The 20,646-nt window shown below is 42.2% G+C and overlaps 1 pseudogene; it reads right to left on the reverse strand.

The window, feature by feature from the left end:
• Positions 1-10,729: 10,729 nt before the first annotated feature.
• LOC115169171 (kinetochore protein NDC80 homolog) lies at positions 10,730-17,249 on the reverse strand (annotated as a pseudogene).
• Between the last annotated feature and the right edge of the window lie 3,397 nt (positions 17,250-20,646).

Raw genomic sequence — 20,646 nt, forward strand, 5'->3', positions numbered from 1 at the left:
AGACAGAGAGAGAGAGAGAGAGAGGGCACACACCTGCGTCCTGCCCTACATCCTCCCTCACTCGCTTCCCACCATCTCTCTCTCTCTCTCTCTCTCACTCACACACACACACACACACACACACACACACACACACACACACACACACACACACACACACACACACACACACAAACACTCCCCACCAAAAGGGGTGGGGGGGAGGGGGCCACACGAGCTCTGGGGGCCCATGTGCCTGTAATCGGTCTATTTTTTATTTATTTAATAAATCATTTTGACAGTAACACTCTAAAAAGTAATTAATATACCTTTTTTATGTCAATATGTACTAGGAAGCTAAGTGTTTGTTTCTTGGGTGTCAGGAATGTGACTGAAAAAGTGCCTTAGACCTTTTTTTATGATCGAAAGTATAAGGGGATATCGGTGAACAAATATCGGTCAAGGGTACTTTAAAAATATATATATATTTAACCTTTATTTAACCAGGTAGGCTAGTTGAGAACAAGTTCTCATTTACAACTGCGACCTGGCCAAGATAAAGCAAAGCAGTGTGACACAGACAACAACACAGAGTTACACATGGAGCATGTGCAATAAGTACGACGGCGCATGTGCAATAAGTGGAGCTCACTCAGATGTTCAAAAGTGCATGTCAGACCGAGAGCCTAATGCTTCTTAGGTAGTTCTTCATGAGTTTTAGTTTAGAAAACTCTCCACAGAAGCGACCGTTACAGGGATGGTAAAAACAGCATGATGCTGTAGCAACTTCAGGGAAACTGGATAGAAGGGAATGATGCTTCAAATACAGCAGTTCCGTAACATCTTTAATTAAACCACTCGTTCTTCTTAATTGCCGGCCTCAACACGTTACGGAAAGAGATGAACTGTATAGGAAGCTCTGGGGACAGGTCGTCTGGATACTGATGCAAACAGATGATCATCTTCAGTGGACAACAGTTCTTGAAGGCTTGAACCAAAAAAAAAAGCGGTTTGCGATTTCATTCATACTGGTGAACCGGCGTTTGAGTTGTGCGGTCGCAATTCCAACAGTCCTTTATCTCTGGTATATCTTGGCATGCGTCCTTCATGACTAAGTTTAAATGTGTGCAGAGCAATGGGCATACAGTATAATGCACAATGTCTCAGGAAAGACTGTCTGCGTTGGCAATACTCAGTATAGAAAACAGTCCGGGGTGAATCATTTGCACACAAAAAAGGAGGCCTTCGGGAGACCAGGGGAGTCTCTCAATTTGTACTGAATTTGATTTAATTGAATTGACCTTGAATATTTCAGGCCATTAGTGGATGCTATTAGCCAGACAAAACCCACTTAGTTCAACAATAAGTACTGGCTGAATTGTTAGGCTATTTGATGTGTAATTTTTATAAAAAGTGTATAAATAGCAGCTAAATACCGTATATAGCTATAAATAGTTGTAACTGCTGTCTTCGTCGTCAGACGAAACAGAGAAGTCATCGTCTGAAAAAGTGGACCAATACGCAGCGGAGTGAGTGTTCATCATAAAAGGTTTTAATGATTAACGAACACTATACAAAAAGAAACCAAAAAACAACTAGCAACAGTTCTGTTAGGAACATACTAAACAGAAAACAATTACCCACAAAACCCAAAGGAAAAACATGCTCCTTATGTGTGACTCCCAATCAGCAACAACGAGCTTCAGCTGTGCCTGATTGGGAGCCACACACGGCCCAAAACAAAGAAATATAAAAACATAGAGAAAGGAACATAGAACGCCCACCCAATGTAACACCCTGGCCTAACCAAAATAAAGAACAAAAAACCCCTCTCTATGGTCAGGGCGTTACAATAGTACACTGCACAACAAAACAATCCCTAGTAAGACAGTGTTTTGAGGGTGGACTGACTGTATTATTTGGCATTAATAGACTGGTTTTACACACAACAACTTTCTATCCGAGCTGGGGACGGCTCATGTCATACACACCGGACAACACTGAACAAGATAGAGGATAGAGTGAGATTGGCTGATGATGAGAACGGAACGTGTATGTTTCTTAGCGCTGAGCGATTAACCAAAATCTCTGTTATGTTTCCAGCTATTTGACCAACGTCGGTTCAATTATTTGAATTCCATTTCATTCGGTTTTGTTCTGTGAGCTCGATGTGCACATTGCTAAGTAGTACTTTAAAGTATTTTCACTTATTAAGTACTTTACACCACTGCCTAGAACATTACCAAAATGTAAATGAAATCGAACCATGTTTGACCTTTTAGGAAACATTCTGTGAAAGTAATTAACAACTTTTTTTGTCAAGTTCGTTAAATGTGCAGAGAATGTTCCAAAGCAAAGCAGCTATCCTGCACCATTCCCAGAAATTTGTGGGAAGGTCGTACGCAAAATAATCATAGGAAAACCATGCTCTCACCAAGCTATCAGAACGTTACGTGCTAGTTGGGAAGGCAGTGGTCTGAATCTGACGTACAATATTTCACTGTCTGACGTCTCAATAAAAACATTATATTAACAGTTTCATTGACAGTTACTGAGAGAGAGGATAGTCCTCCATCTCCTATTTTAATGTTGTCCACCTCTCTCTACTCTCTATCTTACCCACTGTGATAACCTCTTTTTCTCTGTTCTTTCTCCATCCCTTCTACTTTTTCCCCATTCCCTCCTGCATCCCCCCACACTGACCTTTCTATCTCTCTGTCTATCTCCCCTCACCTTCCCAGATTATGTTTCACTTGATTTTCACCCTTCATCCCCCCCTCCTGCCTCTGACCTTTCTGTATCTCCCCATCACTCCCTCTCTCTATCCTCTGTTTGATCCTCTAATCCAGTGGCAGTCTGGGATCATGAGATTCACCTGTTGTTAAGGAAACCCTTAAGAACACAAACAATATGTGGAGAGAGAGAGAGAGAGAGAGAGAGAGAGAGAGAGAGAGAGAGAGAGAGAGAGAGAGAGAGAGAGAGAGAGAGAGAGAGAGAGAGAGAGAGAGAGCACTATGGTACTCTGTGGTACACAGGGTCATATAAACTCATTATGAGCCTTCTGGTGTTTACACAACCATGTCAAGTGCCTCGCCAATATAACCCATCTGCCACTGTCACCCCCCACCACTCTCTCTTTGTGTGTGTGCACATGCATGCATGCTTGTGCGTTAGAGTGTGTGTGTGTGTGCAGTGCGCACGAGGTATCTACTTTATGTCAATTGCCTTATGTCAGCGGTGTGTGTGTGTGTGTGTTAGTGTGCATGCGCGCACATGTTTATATGGGCTCATGCATGTGTAAAGCTTCCAACATGGCATGTGTGGGTGTGTGTATATTAAATGCTTCCACTCTAGTGTTGAAAGGAAGTAGGTCTAATCAGAGCTGGCTCTACGGGGTGGCAAAGCCAGGCCTGGACCCCCCCCCCCCCCCCCCCAGATTGAATTTGTGTCCCCACAGTTTTGTTTCCCATAAACATAACACAATGGTATATGAATTACCCTGCCCGGTTTTGCCAACGTAGCTCTACCGGGCCTGCCAGTAGAGCAGACCAGGACAGAGGCTATATTACAGGTGTTAACTCATGATCTGAGGAGGGGTGGGGGAAGGGGAATGTAATAATATCATATTGACTCATTAAAATAAAATGCCTTCTGATTGGTCATCTAGCCATATAATTTCATAAGGTACCGCCTTCATTACCTTGTTTAGGAAGCTGATGTTTTTTTTCTCTCACAATTTTGCAGACAGCTACAGCTAATAATAGGCTAGCTAGTAGCTACTAGCTGTATTACGTTTTGGTAGCAGCACACTGAATACTTAATGCTAGCTGGCTAAGCATTGACCAGCATGGATATACAAAAATAGCTGGGCACTGCGAAGAGCAAAAAAACTGGAGGACCACCATGTCGAGAGCGATGCCAAGCTTCCCGACCAGCATGCAGGCCCAACCACTGATTGTAATACCTGCCCATTCCCCACGCCGCCTGCTGACCAACAAGCTCGAGAAGAGCTAGGGCCTACAGTAGCACCAACAGCACGAGGGTAACATCACAACAAGCACCTGAACCTCTGTTAACCCAGCCACTAGCACCTGACAACCTGTTGAATCTAACCAAAACTGAACCAGTGGAAGCAGAGTTTATTGTGGCTCGCACATTCTTGGAAAGTGAAATCACAACCACAGTCAGCAACAACAAATGGAACCCACTCAGTGGTCTTAAAGATACGCCGGCGGGCCTTTGTCAGCAATGCCGACTGTGCAGTTGGCACTGAAACATGATTAACATTTTTGTGGAATCTACTGCAATGTGCAAAACATTTATCCACCCTGAAGAACGTATTCAGTGAATACAGACTCTGTTACATCAACGACATGCCCAGCTTGTCCAGCTTACATTTGAGAGTACATTTCGCCAGGAAGGAGAATGGAATCAGAAACTTCACATGAGGCTGCATCAAGGAGGCTGCAACTCTTCTAAATAGTAAGCTACAACCTTTTTTTCCCTCATGTAAGCCTACTGGTTGTTTGACAATTATTTGTATGTAATGTAAAGTTTAGGCCTTTGCTATTTACTTCAATGCATCTTTTTATTTGTGATTCTTAATGTCAGTGCTTGCTTTTGCAGGTTTAACTGCTATTGATAGATATACAGCTTTGCGTTATTTGATGGGTTTAGGGACAATTACCAATGTAGCCTAATTGGTTGTGCTCTGAAGTGAGCCTTGGCGCAGTGCTCCTGTTGTCCTGCTATCCACTCCAGTGGTGCTGAAATTGGAAGCGCCTCTTAATAAATCCTCTCAGGGATAGGCGTCCCGTTAGCGGGACAACGTCCGGTGAAACTGGAGGACGCGCAATTCAAATAAATAATCATTAAAATTATGGATATTAAACATTCAGGTACATACAAGTGTCTTATATCGGTTGAAAGCTTAAATTCTTGTTAATCTAACTGCACTGTTCGATTTACAGTAGCTATTACAGCGAAAGCATGCCATGCGATTGTTTGAGGACTGCGCCCCACATCAAATATTTTTCCACCGGCACAGGTTTCCTAAATTCACAAATAGCGATTCAAAATTCATTTACTTTTTGAAAATCTTCCTCTGATTTGTCATCCAAAGGGTCCCAGCTATAACTTGTAATGTCATTTTGTTAGATAAAATCCATCTTTATATCAAATCAAAATCAAATCAAATTTATTTATATAGCCCTTCTTACATCAGCTGATATCTCAAAGTGCTGTACAGAAACCCAGCCTAACACCCCAAACAGCAAGCAATGCAGGTGTAGAAGCACGGTGGCTAGGAAAAACTCCCTAGAAAGGCCAAAACCTAGGAAGAAACCTAGAGAGGAACCAGGCTATGAGGGGTGGCCAGTCCTCTTCTGGCTGTGCCGGGTGGAGATTATAACAATGTTCATAAATGACCAGCATTGTCAAATAATAATAATCATAGTAGTTGTCGAGGGTGCAACAAGTCAGTAACACAAGAGTAAGTGTCAGTTGGCTTTTTCATAGCCGACCTTTGAGAGTATCTCTACCGCTCCTGCTGTCTCTAGAGAGTTGAAAACAGCAGGTCTGGGACAGGTAGCACGTCCGGTGAATAGGTCAGGGTTCCAGCAGGTCTGGGACAACAGGTCTGGGACAGGTAGCACGTCCGGTGAACAGGTCAGGGTTCCATAGCTGCAGGCAGAACAGTTGGAACTGGAGCAGCAGCACGGCCAGGTGAACTGGGGACAGCAAGGAGTCATCAAGCCAGGTAGTCCTGAGGCATGGTCCTAGGGCTCAGGTCCTCCGAGAGAGAGAAAGAAAGAAAGAAAGAAAGAAAGAAAGAGAAAGAGAGAATTAGAGAGAGCATATTTAAATTCACACAGAACACCGGAAAAGACAAGAGAAATACTCCAGATGTGACAGACTGACCCTAGCCCCCCGACACATAAACTACTGCAGCATAAATACTGTAGGCTGAGACAGGAGGGGTCAGGAGACACTGTGGCCCCATCCGATGAAACCCCCAGACAGGGCCAAATAGGTAGGATATAACCCCACCCACTTTGCCAAAGCACACCCTCCACACCACTGGAGGGATATCTCCAACCACCAACATACCATCCCGGGACAAGGCCGAGTATAGCCCACAAAGATCTCCGCCATGGCACAGCCCAAGGGGGGGCGCCAACCCAGACAGGAAGACCACGTCAGTGACTCAACCCACTCAAGTGACGCACCCCTCCCAGGGACGGCATGGAAGAACACCAGTAAGCCAGTGACTCAGCCCCCGTAATAGGGGTAGAGGCAGAGAATCCCAGTGGAAAGAGGGGAAACCGGCCAGGCAGAGACAGCAAGGGCGGTTCGTTGCTCCAGCCTTTCCGTTCACCTTCACACCCCTGGCCAGACTACACTTAATCATAGGACCTACTGAAGAGATGTGTCTTCAGTAAAGACTTAAAGGTTGAGACTGAGTCTGCGTCTCTCACATGGGTAGGCAGACTATTCCATAAAAATGGAGCTCTATAGGAGAAAGCCCTGCCTCCAGCTGTTTGCTTAGAAATTCTAGGAACAATTAGGAGGCCTGCATCTTGTTACCGTAGCGTACGTGTAGGTATGTACGGCAGAACCAAATCGGAAAGATAGGTAGGAGCAAGCCCATGTAATGCTTTGTAGGCTAGCAGTAAAACCTTGAAATCAGCCCTTGCCTTAACAGGAAGCCTGTGTAGGGAGGCTAGCACTGGAGTAATATGATTAAAAAAAATGTATATCCCAAAAAGTCTGTTTAGTTGGCGCCATCGATTTGAGTAATCCACTTGTTCAACATACAGCGAAAGGAATCCGAAAATCTACTCCTAAACTTTGTTAAAACAAGTCAAAATAAGTTTCTTTTTATTCCTCAGATACCCTAAAATGTAATGAAAATAATATTTCTTACGGAAATTAGTATGTTCAATAGGAAACCGATTTTAGCAGGTGCGTCTTGTCTTCATGGCGTGCGAAAACATGAATTTCCAAGACTGTGTCCCTGTACTAAAACTGTTTTTTTCATATTTGTTTTGGAAGTTACAAGTCTGAAACCTTGAACATAGACTGCTGACACCCAGTGGAAGCCATAGGATATGCATCCTGGGAGTTAGAATTGAGTATGCCCTTATACTTGCCATTGGAAGAGCATGGTCTCTCTCAAAAAACAAATTCTGGTTTGTTTTTCTTTGGCTTTTCTCCTACCATATCTATTGTGTTATACTCTCCTACATTATTTTAACATTTCAACAAACTTGAACTTGTTTTCTTTCAAATGGTACCAATTACATGCATATCCTGGCTTCAGGGCCTGAGTAACAGGCAGTTTACTTTGGGCACATCATTCAGGTGGATATTGAGAATAAAGGGGCCTATCCCTAAGAAGTGGCCTAGCCCTTTCATCTCGTTGACTGGCGGTGACCTTCTGTCCATGGTCCTGAATCGATGGTTAAGGTGTGTGCTTAATGAGCGCATCTTGGTCTACTAGTCTTCGCGAGGCTTCTCTTCAACATCGTGTGTGCAAAATGACAGTTGTGTATATGGCTGCGTTTCAGATACATTTTGTATGTTGCAGTAATAGGACCAATACCGTGTGTAGCCTACTAAAAGAAGTAGGCAAACATTCACTCTATAATCATTCATTTGCATTACACAGTTGTTGATAGGCTACTGTAAAAGTGATGTGAATACTGTAAAACTCCACATAGCCTACTTTTTCACTCCCTCCCTGTTCTCTTGCTATAGAAAGTGTGTGCACGTGTGTGTTAAACTCTTCCACACAGAAAATATTTCCCACTTGGAGACGTTGCGGCTTGGTTACGCTCATTGCATAGTATCACAAATTCGACAGCAATGTAGCCTAGTTCTAATGATTGAAGTTGAAGTTATGAAGCCTGTGAGAATCTTTAATAGCCTAGTGGTGCTCATACTGTCGAGCTGATCTCTGCGTGTTGGTACGTGGAAATTATGTGCAGCTTCGGATACATTTCGGATACACTTGTACGTCCTTAGCCTTCCCTGTAGCTCAGTTGGTAGAGCATGGTGTTTGCAACGCCAGGGTTGTGGGTTCGATTCCCACGGGGGGCCAGCACAGAAAAAAAAATGTATGAAATTAAATGTATGCATTCACTACTGTAAGTCGCTCTGGATAAGAGCGTCTGCTAAATGACTAAAATGTCAAATGTAAATGTCCCAGGAGGCACAAATCTTTGTGTTATATAAAACGACGGTTGTTCATATGTACGGCTACATTTCAGATACATTTTTGTACATTTGAACAGTAGGACTAATCTACCTTGTGTTGTTAGGGCTCTAAAGCAATACTAGTTGTGCCCCCCCCCCATGGATTTAAAATGCCCCTTCAAGCACATCATCCTGGAGCCGGGCCTGGGTCTAATGCTTTAGAATTATAGCTACTGTTCTTCACAAAAGTCTACACTGAACATACACACACCTCATATATTCACTGGTCTCCCAGACCGAAATGTAGCTTTATCCTGGTCTATAAACACTTTCCATACTGATTTTCCTTTTTTTTAAATAAGGATTTTTAGTCTAGTACTAGTCTAGGCTTAATCTGGGTCTGGAAAACCAGCTGGAAGTGTATGCAGCAGCTCATCTCTAATTCTGAATTGTTGCAATATTTTGAGGTATAAATGACAAGCAACCTATGTAAGTATATCTCATATGCTGTATTTTTACAGTATTCCATCTCCACACACCTTCAATTCGTCAGTCAAACCCTTACCTATCAGTAAAACACAAAACCGAAACAAAGAGACTTCGTGCCAATAACAATAACCAGATAGTGATGCACTGAGAAAGAGATTCATTGAAAGCAGACCAATAGAAGCCTATCAGGCACTGTTTCAACCGATAACGATTAGATAAAGTGATTATGGATGTCATATGTTCTGCCCTGATGAACACTGACATTTTGATATGAAGTCTGTCAAGGTCACACAGAGATAGAGCTTTGATTTTTTAGTAGCATCTAAGGTATTATTGCAAGGGCCCACAAGAGAGAATTCATAGCTGTGCATCTTGCATGAGGGTACCATCATATCAGGCTTTACTAGAATGAAAACTCACCGTTTACAGACAGAACGCTGGAATGTTGGCTATACTTTATAATATAGTTCAAGTAGTTTATTTGCCATTTGCAAATATTAAAAGTAACACATACTGTTCATTTGAGTTATTTGTATAGATATAGAATCTAGTCTATATGCCGCATTCAATTGGTCATGTTGACCAGATATGCATGTTGTGAATGACCTTTGATTTTGGTCTTGAAATTATGCAAAAACAGTGCATTCGGAAAGTATTCGGACTCCTTCACTGTTTCCACATTTTGTTACGTTACAGCCTTATTCTAAATTAGATTACATTAATTGTATTCCTCAATCTACATACAATACCCCATAATAACAAAGCAAAAACAGGTTTATAAAATTTACCACATTTCAAAGAAATAGAACAGAAATACCTTATTTGCATAAGTATTCAGACCCTTTGCTATGAGACTCTAAACTGAGCTCAGGTGCATCTTGTTCCCATTGTCCATCAACAACTTGGAGTCCACCTGTGATAAATTCAATTGATTGGACATGATTTGGAAAGGCACACGCCTGTTTAAATAAGGTCCGGCAGTTGACAGTGCATGTCAGAGCAAAAACTAAGCCATGAGGTCAAAGGAATTGTCCGTAGAGCTCAGAGGCACATGACAGCGACCTTGGAGTTCGCCAAAAGGCACCTAAAGGACTCTGATCATGAGAAACAAGATTCTCTGGTCTGATGAAACCATGATTGAACTCTTTGGCCTGAATGCCTAGCCTCACGTCTGGAGAAAACCTGGCACCATCCCTACGGTGAAGCGTGGAGGTGGCAGCATCATTCTCTGGGGATGTTTTTCTGCGACAGGGACTGGGAGACTAGTCAGGATTGAGGGAAAGATGAATGGAGCAAAGTAGAGAGATCCTTGATGAAAACCTGCTCCAGAGCTCCTAGCACCTCAGATTGGGACGAGGTTCACCTTCCAAAGGGACAACAACCCTAAGTACACAGCCAAGACAACGCAGGAGTGGCATTGGGACATGTCTCTGAATGTCCTTGAGTGGCCCAGCCAGAGCCTGGACTTGAACCCCAATTAACATCTCTGGAGCAACCTGAAAATAGCTGTACGGTGATGCTCCCCATCCAACCTGACAGAGCTTGAGGGAATCTGCAGAGAAGAATGGGAGAAACTCCCCAAATACAGGTTTGCCAAGCTTTTAGCGTCATACCCAAGACACGAGGCTGTAATCGCTACCAAAGGTGGTTTAAAGTACTAAGTAAATGGGTATGAAGTGTTTCATTTTAATACATTTGCACAAGACCCCTATTAATCACTACCTGAAATTGAATTTTATTCAGGACCTTACTTCATTTCCTTATCTGTCTAACATAGACTGTTGTAATGGGATGAGAAATAAAAGTACAGTTCTGTAACTCCAAGGCCATGTCACCAACAGCCATTAGATACGGGCACTCACAGATTGACAGCGTTGATGGGAAAGGGTGCTGCGCTGTTGCGATTACATCCTTGACTCAGAATAGGAATCTCATTTCAATATAAATTGATGCAGACAATGTATGTTCACAAAAACGAAATAGTAAAAAAATTTAATGAATGCTACAGGTTTTTATTATTTTTTTCTTTGCACAGCATGAATATTAACACAGGGTAAGGTTACAATCAGTCTTCTGCACAGCATTTGGCTTTAGCAATAAAGCTCGCCACGATTTCCTTGAGCTTTAGGAGATCCGACTCATCCTCCTGAAGGGCTTCCCTCTGTAACTATTGAGTCGGTCATCCATACATTTCTGGGTAAAAGGTCAAAAGTAGTATTCAGGATCAGTGGTGACAAGACACTGTATGAAGGAATGAGGCCTTGAATTAATGTTAGGGATGAGAACGTTTGCATTTTGTGGCACAGAATTAATATTTGACAATATAGCTACAGACAGATCCCCATATAGGACTGACTTCTACAATGGACAGGTGTTCGAAAGCCGTGGTGAACACGCTGGCTAGGTTGTTCAACAGTCCGCTGTGCTTCTGGTTTCTTGCAGCACAGTCTGGTACCTGTTAAGAAAACGTAAAAATTGCAGGAAAAACATGTGCATTTCCATGTTAGGCTTTCCCTGTAGAATGACTATGCGCAACGGATTAAAAAAATATATATATTGCCGACTTCATGTGATAATGGTCAAGAGAGTGCGCACCGTTGCTTGGCGCCTTTCAGCTCTTCCGTGGCATCATCATATCCTAAGGTCACCTTCTCCAGTAGCGCCCTGTGGTTCTCCACATTCTCCATCTCAGCAGCCCACTTATGTTCCTCACTGTCCATCTCCTACACACCATGGAGAAAGGGAGGAGAAAAACCTACTCACCTTTCTGCAAAACATTTGCTACACCATTAAACATGACAGCACGTCGGATCCCATTATGACACAAAGACAGCCCTAGGCCACAAGTCTGTTTTCTACATTTGTTGGCAGTGGTGGGATCCAGTGGCTGCAGGGCAGCAATATCATCAGCATAAAGGGACCGGGCACAAGGTCCCTATTCTACACACCCATGGATGAAGACATTATCCAAGCGTAAAAGTAAACATTTGTGATGACAGCATGCCTGCATGTTGTGTTCAAGCTGCTTGTCCACCTTATGAATGTGGGCTCAGTTGTTTCAAGTCTGTTGCCTTTTCGGAAATATTTGAATCAACCTGAAAGAGAACGAGACCATATTAGAACCTCGAAGCAAAACATGCATGTTCCATCTTAAACCTAAAAATGTACAGACTGGTTTCATACCTGTTCCACAGACTGTTCCGGAACAGTGTCAGTGTCAGCCGACTACACTCTTCTTCCAGGTCAGTGATCGTTTTCTACAGTGGATTCTGTAAAATAAATAAAACAGCTTCTGGTACTACCCAGTGCCCAAAAGGGATGTAAAAAAAGTGAGCAAAATAATCACACTTGAATCTGTGTTCTGTATTGGACCATAGTCAATGGCTTGTATTCTGTCGTGGTCCTGATCTCAAAGTCAGTTATGAGCTTCAGTTTTTAGACCAGCTTGTTGTACGTGGTTACCGTCGCTTCAGCCTAAACAAGATGGGAGAATATTAAATCATACTTATTATGTATTTTGTATAAGAATTGGGCAACACCAGGGTCATTTTCATTAGGCACCAAATGGCAGAAAAACAGACTAAACGGGATGAGAAAAAAGTAGTGAATTTCCTGTTGCAAAACTTTCAGTAGCATGTCCTAATGAATGCACCCCAGTTAAGTAGCCCCTCTAACCTTCTCTTCACTTATCGTCTCTTTGACCTTGGTCAGAGCAATCTCTTTCCACATGAACTGCTGAGCCAGCTCCAGGCTCTTGGTCTGATGCAGCTCCCTTGTCTCAGTTAACCAACTCAATGTCTGCAGGGGTGAACTTCTGGGTGGAGAGGATGTGCTAGAGCATCGACTGCTCCTGTTTCAGGGTCTCCTGAAACAGATGACAACTGTTCAGCATTTAAAGAATAGCAATTGCCAAAAGTCTTCCAACACCCAGTTACAGGACCAGGGCTCGTATTAAAAAAAATATCTAAGGCAAAACTGATCCTATATCAGTACTGCTGATTTAACATGATTTAACATGTTACAAGGAACACCATTTCACCAGGGGATTTCACAAGGGTGTAAAGTACTTAAGTACAAATCATTTCAAGTAAAACTAAAGTAGTTATTTTTGGGTGTCTGTACTTAACGATTTATATTTGACAACATACTTCACTAAATTCCAAAAAATATTCCATATCCCTGGTGCAGTCCATGAGGAGAAGATGCACTGCAGTACTTAATGCAGCTGGTGGCCACACCAGATACTGACTTACTTTTGATTTTGATCCCCCCTTTGTTCAGGGACACATTATTCTATTTCTGTTAATCACATGTCTGTGGAACTTGTTCAGTTTATTTGTTTAGGACAGGTTAAGCATGAGAGGCTATCTGATCGGAAAAAGTTAAAGGGCAGGACTACAGCTTCCCTGTGAGAAACCAAATGGAATCTGTCTAACATGAGCTCAAACCACTAGGCCTACATAATGTAAGCACTTGGCCCCAAGGACCATACAATTACAACCGATAAACTGGTTCTGCAATGTAAAAGGCAGTTTTCACATCCATTGCCCCATCTCTTAAATCAGACATAATTATTTTGAATGCCATTTCATCACCACGCATACATGACAATGATTCTCTCATTAAACATTCTGACGCCAAAGCGTTCTATGCGCACCGAGGCGTGCGCTCCTATTACCCACAAAACAATTAACATATGTCAGAGTTCCGTGTGTCCGCACACAGAAAATATGAACAAAGGAAACCATACATTGAATTACATAAACAGAAAGTCTACCTCATGAGTCTTGCAAACATTGATGTGCACTATAAACATTGTGTCCACTCCGAGCAGGCTAAGTAATGGTTGGCTAAATTAAAATGTATCATAAACGTATCAAACCTGAAGCAATAAATGTATGGGATGGAATGATGAAACGCTAGCAATTATTTCAGTATTAAATGTCATATAGATTTAACATGTAGGGCCTGTGCATTTCAACATGTGAAAGCAAACATTTCAACATGAAAAAAAAGCACTCCACTGGCAGCAGTTGAGAGTCTTCCCACAATAGGCTGATAATTCATTATAACAAATTCCAAATGTAGCTTCATAAGTAAATCATACATTTCAAGTAATTGTTACACCAAAAGACCAGTACTCCTATGCTGGTAATTGTTGCCCCACAGTTAATCTGTTACAACTATCTCTGGATGAGTGTAGAGTAATCCACGTGTGGCAAACTACAAAACCTGGCCAGATAATGTCAAATCAGTCTCAAGTCAAATACGGAAAGTTGTTTAAACTGTCCAGAAAAAATAAAGGGCAGTCGCACGGAATTCAAATGTAAATATGTTTTAAACCTACTTTGTTTACTCAGTCATTACTACTGGTAGGTGATTGACATTTGACACTAATTGCAGGTGGAATTGTGACATGTAGTACTTGTAGAAAGAGTCAGTCATCTCCTACTGGGCTGTCTAATACCTAGCTTCGCAGTATCAATGAGCCAGGTCAGAGCCCCTAAAACCTGTGGCCAGGTATGTGGAGCTCCCACAGCGAACATGGAACTTTTAAAGAGTGCAAATGGATACTTGCCTGCAGAGAGTTAGTTGCCAGTAGACATGAACCTGCTATCATGCAAACATGTAGAAATTGTCAGTTGATGTTTGAATCACACGATTTGCAAAATTATTGATTTACCCAGAGTCTTTGAGAATCCTGGGGACCTCCACTTCGGAAGTTGGCATCTGGAAGGTGGGCTCAATGAGGCATTAGAGGAACTCAAAGACCCTGAGGAGCGCCTTTGTGGAGGGACCCTTGAGAAACTTTACTGACACTATACCAGGAAACCCCTTCTCTATCGGGACTATAGGAGAACAAGGGGGAAACCACTGTCAGCAAGACAAAGGAGCTGATCGTGGACTATAGGAAACATCGACGGGACTGAAGTAGTGCAGGTCGAGAGTTTCAAGTTCCTTGGTGTCCACATCACCAACAAACTATCATGGTCCAAACGCACCAAGACAGTTGTGAAGAGGGCACGACAACTGGTCCTGCAGCATCACCAGAACTGCTCTGGTACTTCGATACTTTCTGCTACTTTCTGGTACTTTCCGGTAGCCTACATTCCTCTGGAGCATCATCTCTTTTATGAAATTATCATTTCCCAACGCAGCTTGAGAGAAGTTATTATTTAATGTGGACGTATGACCTATTCTATATTCTATATGACCTATTCTGTGTTTTTTACCCTGATCTTCTCTTTCATGTCAGGCATTTATCAATCAGAGATGAGCTGTGTCCTGGTGGACGCAGAAATGGGTTATTATTTTATGATCGAGGATGATCTATGTTGCAGTGTAAATAGGCATCTTAATAACAGATAAACCTGTTTACATGAATACATACTAGTACTAGTAATTCAAATATTTATCAAAATCATATTTATCATGATATCGATTGACTTTTCACATAGTGCCCATCATTAAGAAGGAAAGTAGAAATGGCCCAAACCCAAATCATGGTTTTACAATCCCATTGTTTTGAATAAGACTGATAGATTTTACAATAACAAGATACAGTATTTCCTGCGATAGTCACAGCCGAAAGTGGTTTGCCACGAGACGAAGATGACAGTGGAAGTGGTGTGGCGGATGAATCAGAATTAGTTGGGTAACATAGATAATTAAGATGTTTAATTTGCATAATATGCTTATGTGAGATACTTGTCATTAGAATGTATCCATTTGGATGATGAATGTTGGCAGTTGCACTTTTCCCTTAGCTGGGGCTCAGTCACTTGGGGCCCAGAGAGGGAAGAGGTCAGGCTTGTCTTTCACATATCCCTGGTGCTATGCAGAATATTAGGAAGGGAGGAGGACAGAATGGAACATTGTCTACATATGTGTGTGTGTCTTACTGAGGATGGGCCTCTATGAGATAGCACTGACAGAGGAGATTTACGATGTCTTTGGGTAATAAAGCCTAAAGAGCATTCCAGAGAACATGGAGCTAATGGTTCTGTTCTATACCGTACCAGGGAGGGATGGTTCCAGTTTGGAGTAGGAGGACCAGACACTGGTCTATACAATGAAAACTGTTGACACAGCAGTTGCTGTCTGCTATGTTTTATAGATATCTTTCATACAAAACTTAACCTTGTGACCCATTCTATGTATCTGTGGTTCGTCATGTACGTTGAGAGGGGTGTATCTTGGCTATAAAAGATCTTTGTACTTTTGTGTAGACACTTTTCAATGGTTCATTAGAGATAGCGCATCATTGAAAGTCAAGGGATTTTGCAAAGCTCTTATTATTAAAGATGTAGTTTAAGTATAACTCTGACTGGTGTGTGAAGTTTGTAACTCTCCTCATTTGGTAATGCAGAAATGATCCACCACAGTGGAGAAGTTCTCTATCACTGGAATTCATGAGGACCATCTCCGCCTCAACGACCCCAGCAACTCTGCCCGCAATCTGCAACGCATCTCTAACAGCACCCATGTCATCGGAGTCACCCCCCCCCCCTCAATGCCTGTGACACTCAGATAGAGGTGAGTTTTAACTGAACTGGAAGTAGCAAATAGCTGATTAGCAGCATGAATGAATTTCTGCTTTGCAGAGAGGGTTATTGAATGAACAATTATCTTATGGTTGCAGTCCACAAGATGAAATTGCATTGAATCACGATCATTAGATCCTTTGATTTTCCGGCCGTAGGGCGGGTAGCGTCTTGTGTAAAATATTATATGGGGATGATAGCTATATGGATATCTCTTTGGGTGAGACTTATTCACTCCTGGGTGTTTGTCTGCGTTATTAATATTGAACCTGGTCTAATGAAATATTAGCCCCCAAAAGGACAAACTAGCCTGACTGATTTTGTTCCCTCAGAGAAAGGGTCAATACGTAGGGTTTTGGTGAGGAGTGGGCCAGTAGTTCCTGCTGCCCTGTGTTACAACGACACAATACCCTCACACATTCACAAACACTACATACGCACACGCATTAAACACACACACGCATGCCGACACAACACAAACACACAGGCATACGCGCACTCACACACACACACACACTCACACACACACACACTTTTACACTCATCATATGCTGCTGCTACTCTCTTCTTTATTTTACTCTTATTGTAATCTTTCCGAATACCTAGTCACTTTACCCTGCCTTCATGTACATATTTACCTCAAGTACCTAGTACCTCTGCACATTGTTCTGGTACTGTCACTTCCTGTATATAGCTCCATTCTTGTGTATGAATTTTATTCCTTTTGTGTTAGTTACAATTTTATTTGTTGTTATTACTTTTAAACTCTGCATCGTTGGAAAAGGTTTGTAAGCAAGCATTTCACTGAAAAGTCTACACCGGTTGTACTCGGCGTATGCGATAAATCATGTTTGATTTGACTACGAGAACCTCATCTCCAAGAACGAAATCCACACCTTCAACAACCCCAACAACATCATCACCAGGCGACACCAGGTGGAGATCCATTTCTACAGCCAGTACGCAGAAACATGGCAATGTGACCCTGGGCTTCAGCGCATACAGGGACAACGTCACAGTCATGGAGAAAGGCTTCGGCATGTTCACTAAACCAGTATGAGTTTTACCAGACGAGCCAGTGTGTTTCCCCTGACTACCCGCCAGACGTGGCGGTGAAGTAAATAATCTACATGGACACCGAGGCCACGTCCTCCGTCAACAGCACTGAGTTCTTTGTGGAATCCCGCAGAGCGGCGCCGTATGACAACCCCAACTACCACCCCATCATAGAATACGGGTGAGACTGAGCACACAAAGGCCTCTATCCATCCGACCGCATAATGGCCGCTCATCAGTAGCGTTGGAGTATGATTGAATACGTGACGTACTGGAAGAAAAGACAAACCTGCACTCAGTGAAATATTCTTTAAGTTTTAATTGGGACGTTTTTATTACAGAGCACAAGACCGACATCAGATCTGGTGACGAGAAGTCCCCAGTAGCCAAACATTTTAATGTGGTCAGACAGGACGAAATGACCTTCAATGGCTTAGAAGTTGTACAGCCACTTAAGAGAGGAGGTGATAGAGAGAACGTTCTGTTACAGAGGGAGGCATATTATATCCATGCCTTACAAACAGAGAGCCCCATAGGCCTTATCATTAAGAGTTTATTGACACACCCATGCGTCAATCTAATTAACATAATAAAAAAATCCCCATCAAAATCTGTCAGTTTAAGCTAGAGAAATCTGTTTTTGCATGGGTTGTCTCATTCAACCGCATCTGCCTATGTCTCCCTTCTGCCTCTGCACTCGAAAGTGGCAGAGCTACATAGCTGTTTGTTAGACCAGGATACATCCTAAAAATTGGTCATCTCACAAAAACATCTGTAGCGTCTGAACTTATATGACCACTCTATGGAATGAGACGCTCATGAACGTGATGGTGTTCTCCTTTTTTCTCTACGACCCTCAAGTGTCACGGGACTCGTAAGGTAACACGTACAAATGGAATGGAAGTATGGAGGTAGTTTTGTGCCAACAAAAATAAGGGGTTAAGTATGTGTCCAAAAAAATATATATCTATGTGCGTGTGTGTATATATATATATATATATATATATATACACACTACCGTTCAAAAGTTTGTGGTCACTTAGAAATGTCCTTGTTTTTGAAAGAAAAGCACATTTTCTGTCTATTAAAAGAACATCAAATTGATCAGAAGTACAGTGTAGACATTGTTAATGTTGTAAATGACTATAGTAGCTGGAATATCTATGGAATATTTATGGAATATCTACAGAGGCCCATTATCAGCTAACATCACTCCTGTGTTCCAACGGCACATTGTGTTAGCTAATTCAAGCTTATAATTTTAAAAGGCTAATTGATCATTAGAAACCCTTTTGCAATTATGTTAGCACAGCTGAAAACTGTCGCTCTGATTAAAGAAGCAATAAACCTGTCCTTCTTTAGAATCTGGAGCATCAGCATTTCTGGGTTCGATTACAGGCTCAAAATGGCCAGAAACAAATAACTTTCTTCTGAAACTCTTCAGTCTATTCTTGTTCTGAGAAATTAAGGCTATTCCATGTGAGAAATTGCAAGAAAATGAAGATCTTGTACAACGCTGTGTACTACTCCCTTCACAGAACAGCTCAAACTGGCTCTAACCAGAATAGAAAGAGGAGTGGGAGGCCCCGGTGCACAACTGAGCAAGAGGACAAGTACATTAGAGTGTCTAGTTTGAGAAACAAACGCCTCACAAGTCCTCAACAGACAGCTTCATTAAATAGTACCCGCAAAACACCAGTCTCAACGTCAACAGTGAAGAGGCAACTCCAGGATGCTGGCCTTTTAGGCAGAGTTGCAGAGAAAAAGTAATAACTCAGACTGTCCAATAAAAATAAAAGATTAAGATGGGCAAAAGAACACAGACACTGGACAGAAGAACTCTGCCTATGTTAACTTAGTAGACCCCCCCACCCCCCCACCCAACGGCTTAGACTTTTGGAGGTTAAGGAAGAACTTCTATTAGGTCACCTCCTGTAAGTAACAGGTGCACTTTTCTTTGTTTATTTTTATTTTGAAAGGCTTGTGGAAACCAACGTTTGTATTTATTTTAGTACAAGCATTTGAGCAGAGTACGCTAAATTCTCTATTTATGAGTACGAGATATGCCATTAACAGATTGTCTGAAGGAAAGAGTATTAGTAGTTTTTTTACCAGATGCAATGTGGACGAAACTGTTCAAATCTTCTCAGCCCTTCACGAGACACATTTCCGGTTCGGAATGGAAGCTTTCAAATTCATTGGAATGCACGTAAATGGGAACAGACTGCTGGATGATTCAAGGGTCCTATCTGGGTGATATCCCCTCAGTTCAGTGACCTTTGACCTCTCTGGCTGTAGGTGTACATTAGCTGTTCAGTAATCCTGTGTGAGGCTGGGAACCTCAACACCCGGTGTGCACAGGGCTGCGTCAACTCAACCTCCCTCAGTCTGCTGGTCACCACCACCGCAAGAGAGAGGCCCTTATACAAACTGCCAGTGTCCCAGGGTCCTTTGTGCCTGAGACTTCCAAAAGCTTAGGTAACTATAGCTGAGTGTAAATATAGCTCAGGACAAGCTAGAAGTCAAATGTTGTACTTTGAATGGTTGAAGTTACAACAGTTCTAATCTGCAAGTCTTGTCCTAACAGGCATTAGCATCTCAACCTACATTTCAGTCTGAATGGAAAGGTGTTTTTGTGTTTCGCAAAGAGTTTTGGTGAAAAGGGTGTTGACTTGCTTTCTTGTCTTTTCAGTGACCAACATGAACATGGTGTTCATGGCTGGGTGTCTCCTAACAACCGTTGCCATGTTGTGCGGAATGATCCTCTACAAGGTCAAAGCAACAGGGGTCAAATACCAGCCGATTTGAAACTTAGTTAGATGACAGCCATCCTTTCACAAGGTAGCCTGCAATATTTAAAGAAGAATGAGGGGAATCATGCTGTCTATCATTTGACACAGCGGTCTCTAACTGTTACATTTTAGTAATTTAGCAGACGCTCTTATCCAGAGCAACTTACATTAGTGAATGCATACATTTCATACATTTTTTACATACTGGTCCCCCGTGGGTATCGAACCCACAACCCTAGCGTTGCAAACACCATGCTCTACCAACTGAGCCACAATGATGATGTCAGCTTCTTGGGATCAATAAAGTATATCCATTCATCCATGAACATACTTAGCAGACACTCCAAATAACAAGTTTTAAGAGTTTGTTTCTTATCATCATCTACAGATGTAGGATCTTAATTTGATCACACTGTTGCAGAACTTTCCTGCAATGCACTTCAGGTTTTAAAAGGCTTCTGAAGTTTGTAATTTGCACTTAGAAATCTCAGACTTGGTTTTCCCTTACAAAAAAGGTACAGATCTTTGTATATTTAAAGATGGAATCCGCAGTAGGGGGAAACAGCGACACTGTCCACCCCACGGGCGTT

The sequence above is a fragment of the Salmo trutta genome, chromosome 31, assembly GCF_901001165.1.
Source record: "Salmo trutta chromosome 31, fSalTru1.1, whole genome shotgun sequence".
In the NCBI taxonomy this organism is placed as follows: Eukaryota; Metazoa; Chordata; class Actinopteri; order Salmoniformes; family Salmonidae; genus Salmo; species Salmo trutta.